The sequence below is a fragment of the Protopterus annectens genome, chromosome 8.part1, assembly GCF_019279795.1.
Source record: "Protopterus annectens isolate FY-2018-M chromosome 8.part1, PAN1.0, whole genome shotgun sequence".
Lineage (NCBI taxonomy): Eukaryota > Metazoa > Chordata > Ceratodontiformes > Protopteridae > Protopterus > Protopterus annectens.
In genome coordinates, this window is record NC_056742.1 from 276,017,573 (window position 1) to 276,044,507 (window position 26,935).

General features: G+C 33.5%; 1 protein-coding gene across 3 annotated transcripts in view; it reads right to left on the reverse strand.

Annotated features, from left to right (window-relative positions):
- CEP89 (centrosomal protein 89) overlaps nucleotides 1-26,935 on the reverse strand; it is a 1,387,439-nt gene that overhangs the window by 1,359,750 nt on the left and 754 nt on the right. The gene's annotated exons all lie outside the window — the stretch shown is intronic.

Genomic DNA, 26,935 nt, shown 5'->3' on the forward strand with positions numbered 1-26,935 from the left:
AGTCAGCAACGAGATCAGTTCTGTCTCTGTCATATACACTGCAGAAGGAACACAAAGAAAAAAAAAAAATCAGACTTTTTGCAAGTAAGTAATATAAGGACAGAATAAAAGCCCCTAAACTGTGCATTCTCGAAGAACAACAGCAGTGAAGGACATGTTAAAAACATCTGAGGTAACTCCAGGGGTGTCAAAATGTCCAAGGGGGTACCTTCTTTCAAAAATGAATGTACAAGAACAAGATAACTCCATTTGTAGATACGAGGTACAGCACTTAAGGAAATACAAAGCAGTATTTTTTCACAGAACTGAATGGTAGATAATTGGAGCAGTCTACCCAATGAAGTAGCATAGTCACAAACACGTACAACTATGTCAGTTCTAATGAGGCATGACCTTAACATTAAACAAATTGTATCTGATGGGGTGCAAATATGGTGAGGTACCTGAATTGGCTGCAAGTACATTCCTAGAGGAGTAACTTGCTTCAGCCCTAATGATGCAACTAGATAAGGATAACCCAAAAGGTGAATTATGCAATAGAATGAGGTTGGCATCAAAAATCCAGAGCCTGAATGGCTAACAGAAAGCAGCGTATTTTAGAGCTCCATATAACTAGTTAAATAAGACAGGAAAAAATATTCTTTTTTATTTCTTCAAAAGTATAAAAGGTTATAGACAAAAGACTAATTTACATAATTAGAAACTTTGGTGAAGTTTTACAAATAATTTCCTATCAAAAAGCTTGGAGATATATTCACTTGCTAAAATGAGCAACTCAAAGAATTCTCATCAGGATGCTGCCTTAAAGAAGGAACTACAACAGATGGCATCTACCCTGCAAGAGTTGTCTTTGAAGATGGAGGATTTTAAAGAGAACCTAGAAAATCTTAAAACAAGCTGTCAAAAACAGGCTGACACCCTCAAGGACAAGGATAACAGGAATAGAGGTTTCTCTAAATGACTTAGAAAGCGCTTAAGGAAGTGGAAACACAGAAAGAACTGCTTCTTAAACAAAACACTTGGTTGGTTAATAAAGTAGATGACTTGGAAAATAGGGAGAGGAGAAATAACATCAGAATTTTCGGATTACCTGAAAACACAGAAGGTGAGGATATTATTTCCTTTTTATCAAGCTGGATCCCTGACTTTTTAAAATTTAAAAGAAGTACTTTTCTTTGGCATTGAAAGGGCACACAGAGCTCTTGGGAAACCTGCCACTAACTCAAACTCTCCTCCTAGGTCAATAATTATCAAATTTCTTTCATACTTGGACAAGGAACTGATTTTAAGATCTGCTTGGAGGAAGGCACCTCTAAAATATAAACAGAGCCTGATAAGATTTGATAATGACTATTCATCTAGAATAATGGAACAAAGGAAAAACGTGTGGCCAATGATAAAATTTCTGAAACAAAATAACATCAAGGTACAACTTGCATATCCAGCTAAGATAAGAATACTGCTAAGATAAGAATACTGTATGCCAACGAGATGAGGACTTTTATTGACTTAAGAGGAAGCCTCTTCATTTATTAAAACTAATAATGTGATTACTTTACCAGAAGATATGGATTGGATGTCATCTTCTCTCAAGAGAACAAAAGAAACAAATGACTGGACAGATGTCAAAAAGAAGAAGCAAAAGACTGATATGGTTACAGCCAAATCTCTCAAAGCATCTACTATGATATGAATTGTTTTAACATTACTTTAAAGGACCAATTTTACTGCTTGGAATTTTAAAACAAAAGGTAACTAACTACTGGAATCTTTATCTATATTTTTTGAAAAGAGATGACACAGGAGATTTTTCACATTACCTCAGGTATGTAAAACAGGGTACTTTTCTTTCACAGAAGGAGGATTATATAGCACATAAAATATTTATACTGTAAATCAGCATACATAGTATAAGTGTATTTTCTCTTAATTTTCTCTTTTCTTTTCTCATTATTTATTTTAACTGCATCTTGTCTCCCTTTCTAAATTCTACTGATACAGTCTGTATATATTTAATAACTCACTATCTATACATAGATAAATAATAGTCTAAAATAATCCAGTTTTAAGGTAGACTTATTGGAATAGTGAACTTAATTATTACAATATTTCTTCGATTAATGATAGTCACTGTTATGCTTATTGGGATTGGGGACAAGTTCATGATTAACTCTGAAATATTCCATTCATGCACATATGTTCTTTGAATTATTTCCTTTTAGTATTAACAAATACATAAAAAAGGAGGGAAAATGTACTGTTGGTTAAGAGAAGTGAAGCTTTCTTCACATTCTATTTCCATTGCCATAGCAACAGTAAACAATTGCAACAGTTTCTAAGAACACTGTGAACCTGCGAAGTGCATTTAACCTCACAGATAACAAATAATAGGAAAAAGTAATGTTGTTTAGTTATTAAAATGAAAATCAACCTAAGCAAGGTAAAATAAATACATAATAGGACTATTTGTAAATATTTTATGATTTATCCTCATAGGATTACATATTCCTGGAAACACAACTGAAATGTTCCCAAACTACATGTGCACTTAAATGTAGCTACTTGATTAAAAAGTATTACTAAGTTTAACATGCTGATTTCACAAGCTGTCTGCACTGTAAACGTTTCATTTTATATGTTACTTGAAATTGTCAGTCTCTAGAGCATATGAAAAGATACATATTACTTTTTGCAACATGTTATCTTTGCAGTTACCTCACACTGTACAAACTCACTTGGTAACTGATAGCTATTCATTTGAAATATCAGTTTAAATATTAAATGTGCCCTTGAAATGCTATTGACATTTTGACAAAATATAATCTGAACTGTAAAATGAATGACTTCAAAGAAGTGAAGTAATGCATAGATTTCAAAGACAGTTCTTGACACTTCAGTAAAAGTCAAAATATATATTCACAAGGAAGTATTGAAATGTTTTAGTCTTCCAGTTAAAATAGCTTACTGTCAACATTTTGTGATATCAGAAAGTTTGAAGAGCTAGGAAATTATTACTATTCTTTGTCTTTATAATGATTATTAGACAGATGTTTATGAGGAAAAGTGGACTCAGTTACTCACATTGGACTACACATTCCTGGAAACTCAACTGAAATGTCCCCAAATTACTTGTGAATTTAAATGAAACAGCCTGATTAATAAGCATAACTTACTTTAACAACCTGAATCCATAAGCTATCTGCTCTATATATGCCACTTGCATATGACAGGCTCTAGAGCACACGAAAAAATACATATTATTTTTGCAACATGCTATATTTGCACTAACCATACATTCTAAACTAACTCAATTGGCAACTGACAAGTTATTTATTTGACACATCAGTCTAAATATTAATTGTACCCTTGAAATGTTGTTGCCGTTTTGACAAAACAAAACCTGAACTGAAAAAGGAATGATTTGAAGTGAACTATTGTACAGATTTCAAAGACAGCTATTGACACTACAATATAAGTAGAAATGTATACATGCAAGGAAAAATTGAAATGCTTTATACTTATTTAAAATAGCTTATTGTTAACTTTTTGCTTTATCAGAAAATATAAACAGCTAGCAAATTATTTCTAATTTGTCTTTATAATGTTTACTAAAGTGATGTTAGTCACTGACTTGTTTAATGGATTGCGAGTCATGTACAAGACGGACTACTGAATGTTACTTCTGTTTACCTATGTTTGCTGAATTTCTTTTATTAGTACGGATTTAAAACAAGGGAAAAAATGGAAGGGAAATCTCTGTTTTTGGTCAAGGGAGGAGAGGCTTAAGAGTATTCTAACTGCCCTGATAACTCTCTAAGATGCTTTAAATACTATTTGAATAATACTTACCCAAGGTAAGTCTTGATTACCATATAGGTACCTTCACATTCATTCCAGACCTGATGTGATTACCCATTCTGGAAGCAGGAGGTGCCCTATGCAGGATGGGAATTGTCAGGGTGATCATAGTTCATTCTTAGACTCGGCTTTGTAAATCTATAAATATGTAAAAGCACTGCACACTAGAATGTAGGGTGCCTCTACTCAGAGTCAGGATACTACTGATAAGTCATGTCTTTTCATAAGTGTAAGTTGAAGATTGGGAAAGTAAAGGAAGACAGTACACCTACAGTAAATTCATATTTCATTGGTAATCACTCATTGTCTCCTGTAGAGTCCTTTTAGTCAAATTATTTTAGTAATAATCTATTTGTTGTTGGTTTATTTATTTAGTGTATGCTACTCTGTTGCATTTAATTTATCCAAAATGACATATCTGACATATTTGGGATTGCTTAAGGGTTACTAAATACTGGATATCTTCTAAGTCAACTTAATAATTGTTAACACTACTAACATTCCATCCAGCTATATAAAATACTATAGAAAAATATGGAATTTCATATCTCTTTTAAGAAAATTATCCATATAATAATTTAACATATGGAGCTCAGTTGCTATTGTTGGTTAACGGTATGAGTGATGATCCAATAGATCTATCTTTATCTATTGGATTAGGAATGACTTTCATTCCATGTTTAATGGGAAATTCATATTTACTTGTATTTGATACTTTAGAATTAATGTCTTATAGAAGTACTTTTTTAAAGCCGGACCAGAATTTTACCATACTTGTATTTAAAGAAGAAAAAACATTAAATTACACTCTCAAGTTTACACACATAAAAATAACATTCAATGTTATCAAATAATATGGTATAACTACTATAATCAAAATAAAAAAAAGAAGCAAAAAGCTTCTTCCAACAATAACTTGAAATGGATTTAACATTCTTATCATTAAATACTAATGGCTTAATAATGCTAATAAAAGATCAAACTTACTAAAACATTTAAATCTAAATAAGGCACAAGTAGCATTTCTCCAGGAAATGCATTTTAAGACTAATGATAGCTTTATTTGGAACCCTAAGGACTATACAGTCTTAGCTCAATCCTCCTATAGAACAAAGACAAAAGGAGTATCAGTTCTCTGGAAGAAAAACATAATCACTCTATAAGTTATTTATAAATATGAAGACAAAGAAGGTCTACTCGCATTTGTTATAATTAAATTTAATAACAGAATATGGACCTTAGCTAATCTATATTGGTTCCCAGGAATTGGAGCAGGAACGGTTAAAAAAAAAACTAGATTTTATTTCCAACAATTATAAAGGAAATCTTATACTGGGAGGAGACTTTAATTGTACCTTAGAAGCTTCTGAAACCACCAAGAGGTCTTTTCGCATAGCAACTATTTCAAAATCCTTAAAAAGATGGATTGATTCATTTAATAGACACTTTTAAAGTAAAAGATGATAAATCCTTATTATTTTCCCATAAAGACCATAGATTTGGAACACAAACCAGAATAGACAAATTATTCATAGTTCGAGATTTACAAACGAAAATCCTCAACTTCTCAATAGTTCCATGCCCCTTCTCAGATCATGACTCTCTGATAATTAAGCTCCAAACAGAGTTTAAACCTTTAATCCTCTCAACTAGAATTCCATCATATATCACGAAAATTAAATAATCCAGACCCTGGATGTTGTAAGAACTACAATTATTTCTTGAAATTAATAATACAACAGAAATCAGTAGAGTCATGGTTTGGGACTCATTTATTTCATAAGACCCTTAGCTGGTACAAAAATAAAGTCAGAGAGTGGGAATCTGAATCATTAGACTTGCAAACCAGACTCTTGACAGCAAAATCTAAAAAAAAAAATCAGAATTGTCCAGAAGTCAAAAAAGAAATAGAGGAATTAAATAAAAAACATAATGAAATTCTAACACAAAAAAACTTGCCTAGCCTTGTAAAATTAAAAATAAACTCATTAGACACCTCCCCCAGATATCTACATAACCTATCTACAAGAATTAAAATACAATCTAAAGCAAATAACATTAGTTGTATATATCATGAAAAGAAAGGGAAAAAAGAAGTATCAAATATAGGAGACATCCTTGAAGCATTTCAGTTAAATTACATGGAACACTTCAAAAAAGAAGATTTTGATACCAACCAAATAAACAGATACAAACCTTATCAATATAAAAAAAATCCCGAAAACTTAAAACTAGACCTACAAAAATATATATCCTACAAAGAAATTGTTGATAAGATAAAAGAAAGTAAATCTAACAAAGCTCCAGGGATAGATGGTATAATTACAGAAATTTATAAACTCTTCCCTTCAACAGTAATCTCCCTTTTTCATAAAACTTTGCTAGAAGTCCAGTCAGAAGCAAAAATACCACCCTCATGGAAATATTCTCTAATGACACCAATTCTAAAAGATAATAAACCAGACCTTTGCACTTCATACAGACCTATATCATTACTGAATAATGATTACAAAATATTCATGTCAATCCTAGCTAACAGAATGAAAATCCCACTTTCAAAGACAATTAATAATGATCAAACTGGATTTTTATATAACAGGCACACACATGATAATATTAAAAGGATACTTACTCTTATAGATTATGTGAATAAAGAAGATAGAAAAACCCTTTGATTCCCTCAACTGGGAATATCTATTTAAAACTTTAGCATTATCTGAATTTCCTCCTCCCTTCATCTTATTAAAAAATATATATTAATAATTTAGCCTACATTAAATTAGGTCCTTTCACCTCAGAATCTATCCATATAACGAAAGGTACTAAACAAGGATGCCCCCTTTTTCCTATTTTATTTGCTTTGGCTATAGAAATACTTGCAGAAACAATATGTAATAATCTGAGAATAAAAGGAATAGAAGTCTATGACAAGTACACATCTAAAATAATGCTTTTTGCTAATATTTTATTAACCCTATCAAATTCCAGAGAGTCATTAGGAGAGCTAGAAGAAGTAATGGAGAAATTTTAGATTTCAGGGCTACACTTTAATGGATCAAAATCAAATTTTCTATTTTTAAATAAGAAAAAAGAACTACAAGTTACAGATAAATCCATCATAGGAAAACAAGAACTTACGCAAAATTATTTAGGACTAGTGTTATGCAAAAATATAAACAAAACAATATCAATAAATTATAAAAACATCATTGAAACAATAAAAATATATATAGAAAAGTGGAACAAAATTATATTAACTTTTGAAGACAGACTGCAATTAATAAAAATGGTGTTATTGCCAAAAATACTATATGTAGCATTAGCAATACAGTTAATTTCTGAAAGATGCATTCTTAGAGAAATAAACTCATGTTTAATAAAATTTTTATGGTATCCCAAAAAGAAAAGAGTAGCTCTAACTCATCACATTATACCCTGGAAACAAGGAGGATTGAACTTCCCAGAAATAGAAACATATATAAAAGCATCTGTGCTTAAAACTACAATAGACTGGATAAACCCAAATGATTTTGCCAACTGGAAAGAATTAACAACGGCTAAATTAACAAATTAATTTAATCTGTTAAAAAAAATTGTAATAGTAGACAAATCAAACAAACTCTGGTCCATACTATGCATAAGTAAGTATACAATATAATATAATAAAACCTTATAAAACAACACTGATTAATCATTACATCAATTCCTTTAGGAAACTTATCAATGCAAACATAGATCTAAAACTTTGGTTTGACCTTTTAACCCTATTTACCATCACTAACAACTTTCCTCACAAATATATAGGGAAACAATAACCACCTGGGAACAAAATGGATTTTTATGCTGGTTTCAATGTATAAATAAATTAAATGTTTTAGATATACATAGGATACAAACTGCTTACAATATTCCAACACAGGACTGGTTAAACTTACAAAGCATTATAATGTACACTCAAGATGTATGCAGATTAATTAAGAATTCCTCATTTAAAGATATTACAAATCTAATAAGTTTTCTGTATGAATTTATATATAATAGTTGTGAAAAGAAAAATTCCATTTCAAATTTATATAAAGAGTTAATAACATATAAAACAATTCCCAAACCATCATAATGGCAGTTCTTAACAAAAGGTCAGTCATTGCAGTTAACAGAAGAAATTAAAACTAACATCTTACTATCAGTTAATTTCACCTCTAACACACAGTACTGGAAAATATTTAACTGGAAATTTTTAGAATTATAAAGATTAGTACTACTACAAATGTTTTTTGCTGGAGGTGTGAAAAGTCAAATAAAGCAGACTGGATTAATATGTTTTATGAATGTAGCTCTTCATAAAATCATACTGGAATGGAATCAATCATTTTACAAGCTTTATTTAATGAATCCTTTAACTTAACTAAAGTATTGATTATACTAAATGTAAATGAAGGTCCCTACCTGAATAAGACAAATATGTATTTGTTATGGACAATACTTGCTATATCTAGGAAATGCGTAACCAGAAGGTGGAATTCAAATACACCCCCGACCTTGGAAGAATTCTACACTTTAATGAAGACAACTGCATTGATGAAAATAAAAATCAAAGAACTACGAATCTATCCCAGGCCATTAATAAATAATTCCTGGAAGAAAATTATATCTTTGTTGGACACTCTGCAATAATCAATATTGTATCTCAGATAACTGATCTGTTAATTCTATATTTAATAGAATACAGTGTATATAATTGAAAGTCAGGCTATTGTAAATATTGTATATAGTTTAAATATTTAAAAATATTATGTAAATGTTACTTTAAATTGAAAATAAAAAAAAAAATTTGAGGGGAAAAATCCAGAGCAGGAAAATAATTTTTTAACGGTTATCTCAGAAAACATGAAAAATATCACAATGTGATACAGCAGCAAGGGAAATCCAAACATTACATTGTAGATTCAGGGGTAGAAAGGTGGAGATACACATCTAACAGGCCTTTGTGAGACCACAGCTGGAATACTATGTATAGTCATGGAGATGTTACATGATGAAAGAGGTCACACTATTGGTCAGGATATATGCAACAACAACCAGAATGGTTAGGAGGATGAAGAAAATATTGTTACACTATTGGTCAGGATATATGCAACAACAACCAGAATGGTTAGGAGGATGAAGAAAATATTGTTAAGGAGACAAACTTAGGGAACTTAACCTGAATTCACTAGAAGGAAGTCAAAGCAAGGGCATGATATATATGCACAACATGTTAATGAAGAAGTGTGATGGGATAAGAATGGGTAAAAATGGCAAGGCAGATAGAGGGGACATGATCACCACATTAAGGGAACACACCAGTCTGGATGTTACAAAGCATATGGTCATCAAAATGGCAGTTTGGAGAAAGAACTCTCGATTTAAAAATATATATACATGTTTAATTATTTACTTCAGTTTGCCATCAAGGTAGATTCCAGTTCAGCAAACTCTTTTGTTCAGGAAAGATGTGCTCCAAATGCAGATTATTTCAAAGCAAAGTAGTGCTTCATTTTAGAAGGCTTAATAAATGAACTCAGAAAGCCTGGAGTATGGTCTCTTTTCTAAATTACTTCATTAGAAGCAAGGATATACCATGTGACATTCAAATTACTCACTAGTTCGTTAGCCTTAAAGTTATATACTTATTTATTCTTATTTTGGCTTTTCCCGGTTAGGGGTTGCCACAGCGGTTCACCTATCCGCTCATATACTCATTTATATTAAAGCTAAAAATCATATCTGTGAAGTGACATAAATCAACCTACACTGAATACTTAAAAGTAACCTTAAGACTATATACAGTAAATTAACCCCTACACTGAATACTTAAAAGTAACCTTAAGACTATATACAGTAAATTAACCTTAAAACTGTCTCACTCTTTATATAAATTTATATACACATACATTATATATTTCATTAGCTATTTGCATTGAATATAGACAGACATTTTAAAAATTTAACATATCAGACATTAGAATCTTTTTTAACACTGAACAATCCATGTATGAGCTTTCCTTCTTCAATGATTCATCTTATCTGCAAAATTTAAACAGAGCATTTTTTAGTGGACATCTGGTTCTTGCTGTATGGGCAGTTCTTGCTGTACTACAGCTTAGTTTGGACAGACAACTCCACATCACAGTTTTGAATCTTAAATTTCCTATAAAAAGGACTAGTTATTTCTGAACTAATTTCTTACTGAAACCTCAGTTTTGATTTATGCTATACACTCTACCATTTTCTGCAAAAACTACAAATTATCTCAGTTTGTCTGTTTTACCAACCACTTCAACTTCAGATTGTAGACTTTCCCATGGCTTTTGGATTTTTTCCAGCCTATAAAATTAGTAGTCATTTAGTTCCTGACGCTTCTGCTTCTCCTGAGTGCTTCTGTCTGGCATCTCCTTTCCTTTACATTGGGTCATAGCCATCAATAATGTATATGAAGTAGATAATCTACTTTTCAATTTTCAGCCTATTAGCCACTGAAATGGTGAGAGATGAGTCCATACAGAGAAGAGAGATAGATCAATACATATCATGAATTCCATGATTGCGAGGGGATATTCTTCACAATTTCAATAGTTATTTTGACTTGTTGATTAAATGGAGGATAGTGCAGACGGGACAATACTGGTCTGAATTCCCATTCATATACATTTGTTTTAGTTCCTGAACACTATATTGTACGCCAGTGTCAGTCTGACAATATTAGGTATCCCTCTATCACAAATGAAGACTGTAATGTAATAATCATACATGATCTTATTTTTGTTTCATGTTTTGATTATTATGGAAAACGTAGATAGTCCACACAGATAAAAATACATAACTTTTCTGAAATGGAACAGCTCTGTATCTACCTGGCTCTGTAGATGATATGTAACTCTGATATAGCACATCTTTCTTTGGACTGTTGTTCCAGTATGAGCTACACAGGGCAGTGTTCTGTAGTACTTGTTCTGTCTGGTCAAAATATTATAGGTAGTATTCATAAGCAATGGTGCTGGGTGCAGCTGGTTTGGTATGCAGTAGATAGATCTGTGTACCCAGCTTGTACCAGTTCAGAAAGATCAATATACAATGGAGCAAGATGGAGTACGCCTACTATAGAAGCACAGTATACCATATACTAAATAAACTACCTCCTGATTGTATGCAGTTCAAAACACAGCACCACTGAAGTACTGTCTAGCCCAAAGGGGTAACATGTAGGACAGCATTCCTGAACCTACTAATGGTGCTGTGCTCCCAACTGTAGTGATCGCCCTTCCCTGCTAGTATGCTGCTCAGCATGCTGTGTTGAATAGCATACTATCAAAATTAAAATATATAAATACATAAAACAACTGCCCTGCATGGCAGGAAAATCCTTACTGGCAAGGGAATTCGCTACAGTGCAGGCAAGCCTGCTACAGCACACTACCTTGTGCTGCCTCCAGTCAGTGATGCTGATGAGCTCCCACCATCAACTTGCACAGCTCCCCTCATTATCATACTATGGTAATGACCCCGGTCCATCCTCATGCCTAATGAATGTGATTTCTTTATGAATTACAATCTGGCATGATGGCAGAGCACACTGCAGTAGTGTAAGATAGTTACCCATGAAGTTACAAAGGAGTTACATATGTCAGTATGACAGGAAAGCCATTGTATGCCACTAAAGACTACAGCAATTTGTGTCTTTAAATCAAAGTAGCCCCAGTGGTTGGCGTACTACACAAGTGCACATTTGCGGACTATGTTTATGAATACCAAGCTACAGTTTTTTTTTCTTTTTTTTTGCACTTTACTATTCCCAGTTTAGAGACTCAGAATGCAAAACTGGAAAAAGCTCCTCTCCTCTGAAAACCTTAATAAATTCATCGCCCTCAGAAAACTTGCAAAAAAAAAAAAAAGTCACAAGAAGGAATAATCTAATCAAAAATCCCTATGAAATAATCCAAAACAATTCTGTAACCTTGTTTAAGAAATCATTTGGCATAACCCACCAAAAACAGACTGAACAAGAATATATCATCATAACCTCTTTTGGTATTCACCCCATCAGCTTTCCTAGAACCAGTCAAAAATTCCTAACAAATAATCCAAAACTCTGTCTGCACACTAAATATATACCCAGGAATGTCCCAACTGGTATCTCCATTTAAAAAAAAAAATCAGAAATCCAAATAAAATAAAAACATCAAGAAATATGATTATATCTTAGTTTTGTTAACATTTATTAATTTAAATTTATTTCACAAAAACATTTTTAGTATGCCTGACCCAAAACATTACTTTATTGGTAAACACTCAAAGTATAAAACTGATAATTTCCTTTAAAAGCTCAAACATATACTTTATAGTTATCAGAGGAAAAGGTTTAATAGTCACAATAAAACAAAAAATACATAGTCTTAAATAAACTAAGATGGATTTAACTTTATTATCTTTAAATACCAATGGCTTAAACAATCCTAGAAAGATCAAATCTACTGAAATATTTAAAACTGAACAAAGCACACTGTCTTCCTTCAAGAAACTCATTTCAAAACAAATGACAATTACAAATGGAATCCTACGAAATATATTGGCACAATCCACTTATAAGACAAAGAAAAAAGGGGTAGCAATTTTATGGAAAACAAATGTGATTAACCCAGAAATCATTTATAAGTATGAAGATAAAGAAGGCCTTATGGCATTAGTAATAGTTTAAAATAACAACAGAATATGGACCCTAGCCAATCTATACTGGTTCCCAGGCATTGGAACATGAACTGTTAAAAACACTTTGATGTAATTATAAAGGCAACTTAATATTAGGTGGAGATTTTAACTGTATATTTATTTTCTGAAACTACAAATAAAATACCACTGCATACACATCTGCTGTATCAAAAGCTTTAAAACAAGAGGGTAGAATCATTTCATCTTGTAGATGCTTTCAAATTTAAAGAAGATAAATCTTTGTCGTTTTCCAATCAAGATGACAGATTTGGCACCCAAACTAGAATAGATAAAATATTTGCTGCCCATGACTTACACTCTAAAATCATTAATTTCTCAATCATTCCTTGCCCCTTTTCAGACCACAATTCATTGATACTAAAATAAAAATGGGTACAAACCATTAATCGTTAACTCCAGAATTCTAGCATATATAACTAAAATTAAAAAGAGTTCAAACCCTGGTCATTATCTCAATTACAACTCATCTTAGATATTAATTACACCACAGAGATAAATAAAATAATGATATGGGACTCATTAAAAGCTTATATAAATGGTAAAACACTAACTTGGTATAAAAAAATCAGAAAATGGGATTCTGAATTATTAAATCTACAATCCAAACTTTTGTCAGTAAAAGCTGAAAAAAATCAAAATCATTTGGAGATGAAAAAGAAAGTAGAAGTATTAAACGATAAATACAACAAAATTCTAACATATAAAACCAGTTTAAATTTACAAAAGCTAAAAATTAATACCTTGGCCGCTTCTCCCAAATATCTACATAATTTACCCACAAGAATCAAAATACAATCAAAAGCTAATAACATTAAAAGTATCTTCCATGAAAAGAAAGGGAAAAATGTCTCGGATATAGGTGACATTCTTGATGCCTACAGAAATCACTATATGGAACATTTCCAAAAAGAAAATATACATATTGGTCAATTAAATCTAGATGTAAAATGTTCTAATATAAAAAAATACCAGGAAAAATTAAAACTAGATCTGCAAGCACCCATATCCTACAAAGAAATTACAGATACAATAAAAGAGGGTAAAAATAATGGGTCTATGTTAAATAAACGAATGCTTAAAATGTTGTGTACAACATACTCAAACACATTTAAGCGAACGTTTATTTAATCAATAGCCCAGAATGTCGGAAAGCAGAGTTGCGAAATATTTTGTTTGGCCAGCACTGACATATGTGACATATTACATCATGTCAGCTACTGCTAGCGGTGCCGTATGGTGCAGAAAGGGAGAATTTATCTTTTCTGCACTGAAGTGCGGTCTAGGAGTTGGTATATATATATATATATATATATATATATATATATATATATACATACATACATACATACATACATACACACATATGTGTATAGGGGGTGTGGGGGGCACAACGTTACAGTATGTTTTTCTGGTTTATTTTTTATGATGTATTGGAAGTTGCTGTTAGTGGGTTTAGTGTTCTGTAGCACTTGGGAGGGATAGGTGGCCAAACAAAACATTTTGAGATTGTGATTTTTGATATTCTGGGCTGTCGGTTAAATAAACATTTGCTTAAAAATGTTTGAGTATGTTGTACTCGACATTTTAAGCATTTGTTTATTTAACACAGACCCAAAATAATAAAGCTCCAGGTATAGATGGCATAATTATGGAAATATATAAACTTTTTCCTTCAAAGATACGATCCCTTTTCCATAAAACTCTATTAGAAATTCAGTCACAAGCTTTAATACCACCCTGTTGGAGCTCCTCCTTAAACACACCAGTCCTAAAGGAAAACAAATCCCCAAACCTCTGTACCTCATATACACCTATATCATTATTAAATAATGACTATAAAATATTTATGACAATATTAACTAACAGAATGAAAATACCACTATCCAAAACAATAAATAATGATCAAACTAGATTTATATATCATAGACACACACATGACAATATTAAAAGGATAATTTCTCTTATAGATTATGTTAATAAAGAAACACTCATAATTGGCTTAGATATAGAGAAAGCCTTTGATTCCCTAAATTGGGACTATTTATTCAAAATCCTAATGCTATATATACATATATATATATATATATATATATATATATATATATATATATATATATATATATATATATATATATATATACACACACACAAATAATTTAGAGTATGTCAAGTTAGGTCCTTTTACCTCCGAATCTATACAAATAACAAAAGGCACTAAACAAGGATGTCCCGTGTCACAGATTTTATTTGCTCTGGCTATTGAAATATTGGCAGATTCAATTCATAACAATATAAAAATCAAAGGAATAGATGTTTATGAACAATACAATTCTAAAGTAATGCTATTTGCTGATGACATATTACTAACATTATCCAATACAAAAAAAGAGACATTAGAGGAATAGATATATTAATTGACAAATTCCCCATGACTTCAGGACTCCATTTCAACAAATCAAAATCAAATTTTTTATTTTTAAATAAAAAAAAGAACTGCAGACTAAGGGGGATCACATCATAGGGAAACAAGAATCTACCTTAAAATATCTAGGAATGGAGTTATGCAAGGATAATACTGAATTAGTCTAAAAAAACTACAATAATATCATCAACACAATTAAAATATCTATGGAAAAATGGAACAAAATAATACTAACATTTGAAGATTGACTACAGCTAATAAAAATGGTTTTACTGCCCAAGATTGTTTATATAGCTTTGGAAATACTGTTACCAGAAAGGAATATACTTAAAGAAATAAATTCATGCCTAATAAAATTTTTAGGGTTTCCCAAACGAAACAGAATAGCTTTAATACATCATATCAGACCATGGAAATAGGGAGGATTAAACTTTCCTGATATAGAAACATAGATAAAAGCATCAATATCTAAAACAATCTCAGATTATATAAGTCCAAATTACTCTGCAAATTGGAAAGAATTACTAACTGTAATGTCAATAAATTAATTTGATTTACAAAAAAAAATTCAAATAACAGATTAAAAACAATTTGCCATGGCACATGTGTATTAGTATGCAATATAACATAACTAAACCAACTAAAACTCGTATGATTAATTATTACATTGACTCATTTAGGAATATTACTAATGCAAATATAGATTTAAAAATCTGGTTTGATCTTTTAACACCATTTATAGGTCATAAAGAACTTTCCACATAAAATATATAGAGAAATTATTAATTCCTGGGAACAGAAAGGATTTGTTTGTTGGCTCCAATGTATCAAAGAACTAGTTTTAGATATGCAAGTAATAAAAACATACAAAATTCCACAATAGGACTGGCTAACTTTACACAGTATTCTGTCATATTTGCAAGATATAAGTAGAATAATTAAAAATTCTTCATTTAAAGAAATACCTACATTTACGAAATACATATATGAAATCATATATAATGACTTTGACATGGGAAACAGTATTTCAAAAATTTACAAAATACTGATAAAAACAACACCCAAAACCTCATATTGGAAATATAAAACAAAAGGACACTCGATACAGTTAACTGAATATATTAAAACAAATATCTTATTACCAATAAAATATACACCCTTTACACAATACTGGAAAGTTTTTAATTGGAAATGCTTGCACAGAGCATTCTTAACCCCAGACAGAATCAGCAAAATTAGTTCTTCCAAAAAAGGAATATGTTGGAGAGGTGAGCAAGTACACAATGCAGTTTGGAACCACATTTTCTTTGATGGTGTTAAAATTAAGCCCTTTTGGAATGGTATTAATAACTTTCTACAAGCTTGATTTAATGAATCATTTTATTTAACTAAAGCTCTTGTATTATTAAAAGTGAACGAAGGTCCTCGTTTGAATAGGTCAAACATGTATCTAGTATGGGCTATACTTGCAATTTCAAGGAAATGTATAACAAAAAGATGAAATACAAACAATACCAACTTTGGAAGACTTCTACAGTGTACTGACAACCACAGCATTATTGGAAATTAAAATTAAAGAACTAAGAATTAGCCAAAACCATTTATCAACAACCCTTGGGGAAAAGTCTTATCACTGATTGATAGTGTCAGACACTGATAATGGATTGGACATACTTATAAATTAACTGTATACATTAAGATCTGTTATAGTGTCAGGCTAATGTAAACAGTGTACATAGTTATTTAAGATGTTATGTATAAATACTATGGAATTCATTCAAATAGATTTTGAAAAATAACAAAAAATGTTGAGAAAAAAAAGAAATATGATGATCTTGAGATGCACCCAAGGTATAAACAGCCAATTCTCACGGTTTATCATAATTACACAAAGATCATATTCTACCGCTTTATCATCTATATAACATCTGTCTCAATAAGGTCTCCCTTATGTAAATAATCTATTGTAAAACATGCATCTAAACAGGATAGGGGTTGGGGGTTAGCATAATGGTTAAAGCGTTTACCTCACAAACACAAGGTACAGGGTCTGATTCTCACCTTTGTTCAATGTGAGGTTATTGGCTAGGCATGTAACAGTCTGCAGACTGACTGCTGTTTTTACTTTTGTTCATAGGTAAATACTAGGCAAAGACTTTAGGCCAATATCTATCCTCCCCACAAGAAGCAAAATTGTTGAAAAACTCATGTTCACTTAACTTGCTAAATAAATAAACTGAAAAAAAAAATCCTTTCTCCCTGGCAACTAGGAGTTTGGTTTGGCTACAGTAAAGTAAAAAAGCCATCTAGACCCTCGCTGATGGTATTCTCCAAAACATGGACAAAGGCCTTCTACCTTGCTAATTAATCCTTTGATCTAATACACCATGAACTGCTACTAAACTCTATTACTTCTGTAGTATTCAACCAAGATGCTAGCCTGGTTCAAGGGCTTTCAAAACAACAGATAATTTCAAGTGCAAATTGGTTCTATCATCTTTCTTTCACACAGCTAAACATTCAGTTTTACTCCTCCAACATACACTCTTCTGCATATTTAACAGACTTTCCATTAAACTTCCACAGATCAAAAACATTCCCTACATGGGTAATATGGAACCAGAGAGTTGGTCAAAGTTTTGGAATATCGAATGGTTGTAATGCCAGGACAATTGATCGAAGAGATATTTGACTGAAGAATGCCAACATTACTTAGTGTAAGATTGTAGTACAGTGGGGGGGGGGAGTCGGGGACTTTCCCCTGTATATTACGATCTTGGAATTGGTATATATAATTAGCAGGAGGTGTGGACAGCAAAGCCTCCTTGCAAAAAAAACATGCTTTTTTTTCCTTTGTATAATTTTTGATCAGCTGATGTTCTAACATTTGTGTTAAATCATTGGCCATTTGAAAATGTTGTTTTTGATTGAGTACATGACACTTCGGAATGTACACAGCCAACTCTTCCCTAACCACAATCAAAAAAAGACTTAGAAAATCACATTTCCCAACTATAAAAATTGCTCAATAACAAAATAATCTTATACACAAAAATTAAATATTTTTTAATCAGTGTTATTTGGTACTAAACAGAAACTCACAGCAGTCCTCAAACACTCCCCATTCATCACAGCAACCAGGAACTCAATGAAACAACATACGGCTTCAAAATACCTAGGCATTTACTAAATCAAAACATCACAACCAAGCCACCAAATTAAAAATTAACTCCCTCTTCTTTCAGAATGATCTCCCACTTTCTCTCATCAAAAGTACAGAACCAGTTAGTAAAGGAGTCCTTCTGGCACAACTCAAATATGAGAATCATAGTTAATGCCCTACATAAAACCTTAAATCCCTACAAACCAGTGCTATCCGTATTCATAGATTCATCACCATTGCACCTTGGAGAGAATATCACACTGCAAATCCTGCATTAACTTATGAAAGTCTGATTCTAGAGACCCCCCTTTTACTATCCTAACGTACCCCAGAAATATTCTGAAACCAACTCTAAGCATATCTACATAATGAAACTATGTATAAATGCTATATGAAAGGAAGTGTAACTTTAAACTCCATACCATTCCTTCCCTTTTTCATAGGTTCACAGGTATGTACTAGACAGTCAGTCAACAGACCATTACAAGCCTAGACATTAAACCATAATCAGAAGTTCCCTCCAGCTTCAATGATGGTAAAACAAGACAGATTAATCTGCTCCATATGTGGGAGACACTCTGGGATAGGACTATCACACCAACATATCTTTATTATATATTGATGAAGGTTTACTTCCTTTAACTTGGCATTTGAGGAACCATTTGTTCTGCGAAGGAATACAAGATCAAGGAGAGCCATGGCTTAAAAGGCTAGACACAGATCCCCACTGAGGATTCTGTAAAAGACAGAGTAAAGAGAGAGGGCTACCAGTCTGTCTGGGTAACAGAGGGTCTTGAGGCCACTGATCTTTTTATTTAAGAATTTCTTTGGTCTCTCATGTCGAGTTACATTTTCAAACAAATACATGTCAAAAAGAGACATTATAAATCAATAATGGCTCTAATTGGAAGACTTCTTTGGACCTAAAGAAGATGCTGTTTGAAACTCTTCTTTGGATCTAAAAAAGATGCTGTTGGAAATTAGGCGAGTCAGATAGAAGGCTTTCTGAACTATTGCAGAGGCATGCTGATCAAAAGATAAGAAATTATCACAGAGTACTTAGATCCCTTATGACAGTGTCCAAATGGAGGGATTTGTTGCCTGTGTGGCATGCTGTGGAAATGTTCTGTTTACCAAAATTAACTGTAGTACATTTGTTTCATATTTAATATGAGATCATTGTCCTTGCACCAAATGTCAACATAGTCTAACTCATGTTGTTGCAATTACAAGTCGATGAAAGATCAAAAACTAGCAATGAGTTTATGGCAGTTTGCAAACTTGGATAACCACAAGCCAAGAGTGCTGGCCTGATGGTCTGAGAAATAGATCCCAAATAGAGATGGCCCAAATTTGAGCCCAAATTTAATACACCACTACTAACTTTTTTGCTTTCAGAAATGGCTCCTGCAACTCTAATCACATGCATTCTGTCAAACAACTAGCTGACTAGTCACCACACAACATATGGATTTACATTCATATTTACAAGTCTCTCAGTCATATCTGCATAAAGAATACTGCCAAAGACCTTGTCCATTTCCAGATGTGCTATATGTACTGCATAACCACCATCTACCTACCAGGTCCTTTGGAAGAGGTGTTCTTAGCTTTTAAGAATGCTAACAGGACTTATTCCACAGTAATTAAAGGTGGGGCTGGATCTGTGGAATAGCTATAACTGTGGGTGGATTACAATGTGTACTACATTTGTCATTTAGAATATCAGCTATTTCCTTTGGGTCAGACTGGCAGTATTATCAATGATTAGCTCTGAACATTGCTAGTGCTAGTTCTTCCTGGCATAGTTAAATAAATATTTGTAGATACTTTGGTTTTGGTGGCTATTTTAAGTTCACAGTCTACACTCGGCTTCCTAATAGTTCTCTTAAGTTCTTTACTAGTTTCCTCGTGTGCTGTTAAGGTATATGGAGTCTTATAAGCATTGTAATTTCTTTCTCATTATGAATTTATTTATAAAGGTATTCTACCACAATGTCTCATTATATTTGCTATGGATGGGGATTGCCTTATCAATGCAAGTACATACGTGGGAGTAAAGATCAGAGGCAATGACAGTGGCTTTATCAGAGGAGGATTACACTGGAATTTATTTAAGACATCAAATGGAAAAGGTTTGCTTTTCAGAAGTCCCTAAAAAGGGGAGGTACCACCAGTTTTAAAAGAAAATGTCATGTTATGATCGTATTTAATGAGGAAAGATGATACATATGAAGATGTGCAAGAAGTGGCCATATTTGCGAGGACAAAATCAAGAGTATATGAGCCCCTAATAGAATAGTTAGCAATTTGTAAAAGAGAATCAAGTATTTATAATGTCAAATAAGAGCTGGGAATGCCGACCAGTGGCAGTGTAGGTCAGCAAGTTTATTAATGGATAGCTGAAGTCCCCCATTAGAAAGGTAATGGGATAATAGGATTTCAGCTAAGATTGCTACTGCGTTCAGAAGCAGGGATAGAGGGTGTTCTACAGCTAGTTACGAGTTAGTAATTAATTTTGTTTAGGGTGACTTTGGACACCTAGGAGTTCAAATTTGGTGTTTCGAGGAATCAGTTGTGAAGTGAAGATATCCTTGGCAAACACTGATTCTCCCCTACACTCGCCACCAGGTCTGAACACATGATATGCAGCATACCCAGGAATAGAAATAATGCTTTCAGGCAATAATGGAGAACACTGGACCGTGTTAGTATTTTTGCGTACTGCTTAGAATGTTACATCAAAGTGTAATTTGATAGTTACACATTGCTGCTTTAGTGTTCTCAGTTTATCACGGATAGCAAAAACTTCTCAGACAAAAATCTAGAAAACAAGTAAAAAAAAAAATCACCATTGGATGCTATCGTGAAGTACTAATTGTCTGATTTTGTGGAACGCCCACGAATTTGCACCAATTTTTTTTTTTTTTTGCCTTATCCCTCACAATTTTTGGTAAATCACTAGGGATCAAAGTCAGTCAATAATGCCAAATATTCCACTGTCATACTTCTCATTGCTCAGAAAATGTACCTTGATACAAAACTGCTTCTATCTACTTTTTACGGTCCCTATTCTGCCTGTTTTTGTCCAGTAACTCATGATCGTATTTCTTATCTTTTAGAAAGTTGCATGCTAATGCAAAACTCATTCTATTAACGTTTTGATGTCGCTGATTTTCTTTGTTTTTTTATGTCCCTCTAAATTGCTTGCCATATTTTTGTCCTGTCCCGTCTAAAATGTTGGATTTTCTGTACACTCAGTAATGAAAGGTTTTAGAGTCCTTTATTCAGAAAAGGTATTGAATGTTTATGCATAACCTAGTGCTTCATGAATGTGTATTAATGCCATAACATACAGTGGATATAAAAAGTTTACATACCCCTGTTAAAATGCCAGTAAATGAGACTACAATAAATCATTTCAAAACTTTTCCCACCTTTAATGTGACCTATAATAGGTTCATAGAATAGTACTAGGCTTACTACCTTTGTGGGCCATTTTAAGCCTAGCCTATTACCCTATGTGAGAATTAAATGCTGCACCTTTGGTTTATAAGGCAAACACCTTAACCATTATGCCAAACTCCCACCCACCTAAGATGTGCTATGCTGATAGACTCCTACCCAAGAAGACTGAATGTTGTATAAACGGTGCTTTAACAAAGCATTAGTTTAAGGGTGTGTACACTTATGCAACCAGCTTATTGTACGTTTTTTATTTTTTTATATTTTTTTCAATTGAAAAACAAATAAATCTGTTAGGGGAAAAAATATAAAAAATAAAAAACATACAATAAGCTGGTTGCATAAGTGTGCACACCCTTAAACTAATACTTTGTTAAAGCACCGTATGATTTATTTACAACATTCAGTCTTCTTGGGTAGGAGATCAGCATAGCACATCTTGACTTGACAATATTTCCCCACTCTTCCTTGCAAAAGTGCTCAAAATCTGTCAGATTGCAAAGGCATCTCTTGTGCACAGTCCTCTTCAGGTCATCCCACAGATTTCCTATTGGATTTAGGTCTGGGCTCTGGCTGGGCCATTCCAAAACTTTAATTTTCTTCTAGTGTAGCCATTTTTTTGTTGATTTGGATGTATGCATGGGGTCATTGTTGTGTTGAAAGGTGAAATTCCTCTTTATTTTCAGCTTTCTAGCAGATGCCTGAAGATTTTGGGCCAAAAGTGACTGGTATTTGGAACTGGTCATAATTCCCTCTACCTTGACTAAAGCCCAGTTTCAGCTGAAGAAAAGCAACCCCAAAGCATGGTACTGCCACCATCATGCTTCAACATGGGGATGTTCTTTTATGACGCAAAGTGTTGTTTTTAAGCCAAATGTGCCATTTGGAATCGTGGCCAAAAAGTTCAACCTTGGTCTCATCAAACAATAACACCTTTTACCACATACTTTTTGGAGACAATGTATTGCTTTGCAAATTTTGGCCGGGTCTGGATGTTTTTCTGTGTAAGAAACAGCTTCCGTCTTGCAACTCTACCCCAAAGCCCAGCTATATGGAGAATACGGGTGATGTTGTCACATGTAGAACACAACCAGTACTTGCCAGAAATTCCTGAAGCTACTTAAGTGTTGCTGTAGGTCACTTGGCAGCCTCCCTGACCAGCTTTCATCTTGTCTTTTCATCAATTTTGGAGGGACGTCTAGTTCTTTGTAACGTCACTGTTGTCCCATATTTTCTCCAAATTTTGATGACTGTCTTCACTGTGTTCCATGGTATATCCAATGTTGTGGAAATTTTTTTGCACCCTTCTCGCAACTGATACCTTTCAACAATGAGATTCCTTTGGTGCGTTGTAAGCTCTCTGTGAACCATGGCTTTTGCTGTAGCAGGCAACTGAGTATGTCAGGAAAATCCTACTAGGACAGCTGAACTTTATTTGGAGCTAATCAGAGTCTCTTTAATTGATGGCAGGTGTGTACCTGAGAAGACTGAATGCTGTAATTAAATCAAAAGGTGCTTCAACCAAGTATTATTTTAAGGGTGTGCGCACTTATGCAACCAGTTTATTGTACATTTTTTTATATTTTCCCCTAACAGATTTGTTTGTTTTTCAATTGAATTCTACAGGTTATAAGTCACATTAAAGGTAGGAAAAGTTTTGAAATGATTTATTGTGGCCTCATTTTTTATATCACAAAAATATGCCATTTTACCAGGGCTGTGTAAACTTTTTATATCCACTACATAGCAGCATCTGCATTCTAGACCAAAAATTATGCACAGTCCTGTGTTCTCCCTCATCATCATGCTTTCATTGCTTTGAAACCATGTCTCTGTAATTACACATATATTTAATTATTGCCATTTGTCTACAGGGAAACTCCGACTGGGTTTAGAAACCCATTTTCAGTGCAGGTCTGGGGAGAAAAACTCCACATATGTAAGCATTCAATATATTTGAGACAGTAGAAGCATTTACAGTTCACAATTAAGTATGCAAAATGATAAGGTATACAAATGTGTTAAGTTGCAAGACGACTCCTCTCATGAAGCAGCCATTTTAGCATATTCTGATTTGTATCATGGTAGATTGGAATGTTCAACAGATAGACTCGTTCTAAAAAAAGGTACTATGGAGGCAGTAAAGGGTTTAACCTGAACGCAAAATCCTTGGTAAGAGTGGTGCAGACCATTCCTGGTAAATCAGGAAGGTTTACCAGACATCACATCCCAAGTTGACACATACTAGACAACCCGAGAATGACATCAGCTACATAACCAGTTATTAAAGCCAATTATCTTGCCTGGAATCTCAGCATCATTTTGAGTGATGGCAAATACCATTCAATACCAGTTTCTTTTTGCCTCGGATTCACCGATAACAATGTCAATCATATCTTTCTGCACGTCTGTCTGGGTATATCGCCTTAAAGGAAAACTCCACCTTAGAACTCAAACATATTTTTTCATTGTATCTTTGTTTTTGCGCTATTTTAATGCCTAAAAATCACTCCAAGTGCTTCTTTTACAATTTTAATGCATTTCTCTCAAAATGGCGGATGACGGGCCCTGCCCTGGTAATGTGATCTTATTTTCTTGCTTTCCTTCCTTCTTCCCAGAATACATTTCATGTCCTCTTTATATGACTCATGCCAGACATAAGGAAGTGATGCTGTTTTCTCATGCCATTAAAATATAATGGCAGGACTGTGAAGCAGTGTAATCTAAACACACCTTCTGTAAAAGAGATGCTTCTCTGTTTACCTGACTGAGCCTCATTTATCTCTCTGACAGAGCTTGTTCTGTGCTATAAATAGCTGTTAGCTACTTGCAGCAAAAGAAAGCATATAAAAACAGTTTGTTGTAAGAGGAGTCTTTTGTAGTCCTAACAAACTTGATAAACCCTCCCCCATACTCTCATGCCAAGGTGTAAAAACTCTCACTGCAGTAAATGATTTTGCTGTACATTTACAAGTGACAAGTAGTAAGACTCTAAACTTAGTCATCTGCTACTTCCCAATGCCTTCAGTGTGAGGATTTTTCTCTCTCATGAATGATGCAGACTTAAAATGTGCTATACTAGTTCCTCAATTATTTCTGTCATGTTCACCCTCCTTTTTTCTACTTCATATTTATTTATACTTTGGTAACCAGGAAAGTAAACTTGTTCCAGGATCCTTTTCAGCCACAACATAAGCTACATTGGCAAAGATAATAACAGTTATTAAATGCACTCATCAATACAAATAAAAAAATACTGACAGAAAGCCATTGACCAAGATTGCATGTGGAACACATAGCCAATGTGTGACCAAGTAAATCATTGAGCAAACTATATTATGTTTATTATAAATTCATTGTATGCACACATATTACACACACACACACACACACACACACACACACACACACAGTGTATGTGTGTATGTATGTGTTTCTGCATATGTATATAAAGGACGTGTAGAAAAGCATGTGTGTGTGTGTGTGTGTGTGTGTGTGTGTGTGTGTGTGTGTGTGTGTGTGTGTGTGTATGCATTTAAACACAGTTAACTACTTCCGATTTCCTTTTCTTAGTGTTCTTAATGCAAGGACACACAGTAAATGTATGTTAAAAGAAATTCAGCTGTATATTATGGTTGCTCTCTGACAATGCAAGGACTGACTCAAAGTAAGTGGGAATCTCTTACAATGGATCTGAATGTACCAGATATGCATCCCCCTCTGGAAGGATGTCACACAAAGCATAAAATACCTTTTTCTATGAACAGTATCAGTGCACCTAGTTGATAGGGTTGCCACCTGACTCTCTTTCTGCAGTTCTGGCCTGTGTGTGTGTGTGTGTGTGTGTGTGGGGGGGGGTTTGAAAATGGTGAATGCATTTATACTTTACAAGAAAAAATATTTACTGACTTTTCTCTAAATGTCACAGAAATCTTTGCAACTACTTGTAAGTTATCTTAACACAAACTATTATAAATAACATTTAAAGCTTAGAATTTCAATACTGTGTTGCTGCTTATGTAAATTTGTCAGAAGAGTTGACAATTTCCTTTAAACATCTAACTGATCTAATTGCTTTGTTTTGCTATGAAAGGGGAGTGCTAAGTTCTCTTCCCTCTGCAATAATCATTCACCCCCACAGGACCACTGTGGTTGTTGTTGTTTGTCTTTCGGCTTTTCCCGTTTAGGGGTCGCCACAGCGGAACTCCGGTCCGCTAATCATTGGCAGTTGTTTTTTTATGGTGTCGAGTTGCCAGCCCGACGCCCAACCTTCAACAAAGGCACACCCATTCAACGCATGTCTTTCGAACGCCCACTCGACCGCGGGGAGGACATGCAGACTTTACATAGAAGGCACTCCCAACCCAAGCCGAGAATCGAATGGGAGAACCTCTTGCTGTGAGGCAACAACGCTACCGCTGCACCACCGCGGAAGTCACAGGACCACTGTCAGGTCATAATATAACACAGGCTGCTGGATCCCTTTATCCTGGGAAAAATTATTATGACCTGACCTCAAAGGACCACTGTCAGGTCATAATAATTTTTCCCAGGATAAAGGGATCCAGCAGCCTGCGTTACATCCTCAGTCTTGACTCTGCAAAAGACAGTAAACTGACATCCTATTTTTATGCAGCCTGGTGAGGGGTGGTATCCATATGCATAACAGACTCACCTGTTACTATAACATTACCTTGGGTGGATCCCTCCCTTAAATCATACCTCTCAACTGTCCAGATTTTTTCCATCATATTTTTGGTCTATTCCTCATAAAATTTGTGGTTTTCTAGGATTTTGTGGCAAATCAGGGAGGACTGAATTCACTAAATAATTGCAGGCATTTGAGTTTCAGACTTCATATCCTTCAAGAAATGCATGCCAACACAAACCTTTCATTCCAGCAACTTACTAAGTTTATAAGAGTAATATTTAAATATGTCTCTATCTTTGGGGCTCTGTGCCCCCTTTACTATTGCCTTTGTCCAGATTGTTTGTGCTAAGAGGCTGAGAGTTATGCTCTCCATCACCTTTAATTAGTATCTCCTCCCCTCCTATACAATTATATAAACTTGAACACATTGCAAACATTGTATTATTCTTACAAAAATGTACAAACTTGTACATATATAATTTATCTACATAAACTGTAACACAACAGCCAATTGTAAGAGTCATTTTTCTGCAGCTATTAGCATTGTCTCTACTTCCACTGCCATGTAACCTTTTTTAACATTGTTTCTTACGTTGATCTTTCATCGTCA